Source organism: Eimeria acervulina, genomic scaffold (assembly GCF_000499425.1).
Source record: "Eimeria acervulina Houghton genomic scaffold, Eah_scaff815, whole genome shotgun sequence".
NCBI classification, from domain to species: domain Eukaryota; phylum Apicomplexa; class Conoidasida; order Eucoccidiorida; family Eimeriidae; genus Eimeria; species Eimeria acervulina.
The window spans coordinates 3,797-4,723 of record NW_013549585.1 but is presented as its reverse complement, the minus strand read 5'-3'; positions in this window follow the sequence as shown (position 1 = coordinate 4,723).

The following is a 927-nucleotide window of genomic DNA, read 5'->3' as shown; positions in this document are numbered from 1 at the left end:
GCCAACCTGTTGCCAATAGAACGCAGGCATTCGTTTTTCTTTTTCTTGTGGTATGTGCAGATGCAGCAAAGAAACCGCATGCGTACTTAGTGTAATGTTCAGTTGAAACAACAGGCAAACAACAACCGAGGGGTGCTGAGTATAGAGGACGGTGTTTCCTCTTCCAAGGGGAACAGAAAAAGAAATAAACACTCACTGGCGGAGCGCCTCTAGCTGCCGTACAGATTTTTCCTGAATATCTGAAAAACCAAGAAGAAAGCCAAAATGGATGCCTGTGTGATTCTGAGTAAGTATGCTCCTTCTGCTGCTACTGCTGTTGCTGCTTCGTTTGTTTTTCAGCAGCTATTCGCTCGCTACATTTGTTCTGCTGCACGTCTTCGTAAACGAAAGTTGTTTGCAAGTTGAAGGGCGCGCATCGCATCTTGTGCATGGCGGCTTTACACCACACCCCGGGCACAGATATATGGATATCATGACTATTATATAGAATGTAATAATATTTATGATATCGATAATATATATATATATATACTTATCTATATTAGTTTGTGACTGTGTGAATTCGTGCAGACAGGGGTTGATTGCACATCACAACGACTAACTAACTTGAGAGGGTTTCCTTCAACTTCGCTATAAGTTGCGGGTCTCCAGCATCAACAACGAGTTGAACCGCTTGCGGCCAGGATTGTTCTCCATCCTAACAGCGCCAAAATGGATGTCTGTGTTATTCTGAGTAGGTATTTTGCTTCTGCAGCTGCTGCTGCAGCTGCTGCTGCTTCGTTTGTTTTTCAGCAGCTATTCGCTCGCTGCAGCAGCAGCAGTGGCACTGAAGGCATATATTCATGTAATACATAATTGCACATATCGAAGTGCAAAAAGGTGCATTCGTACCCGGATGTACAAATCAAGCGCCTCATCAGGCTTCTC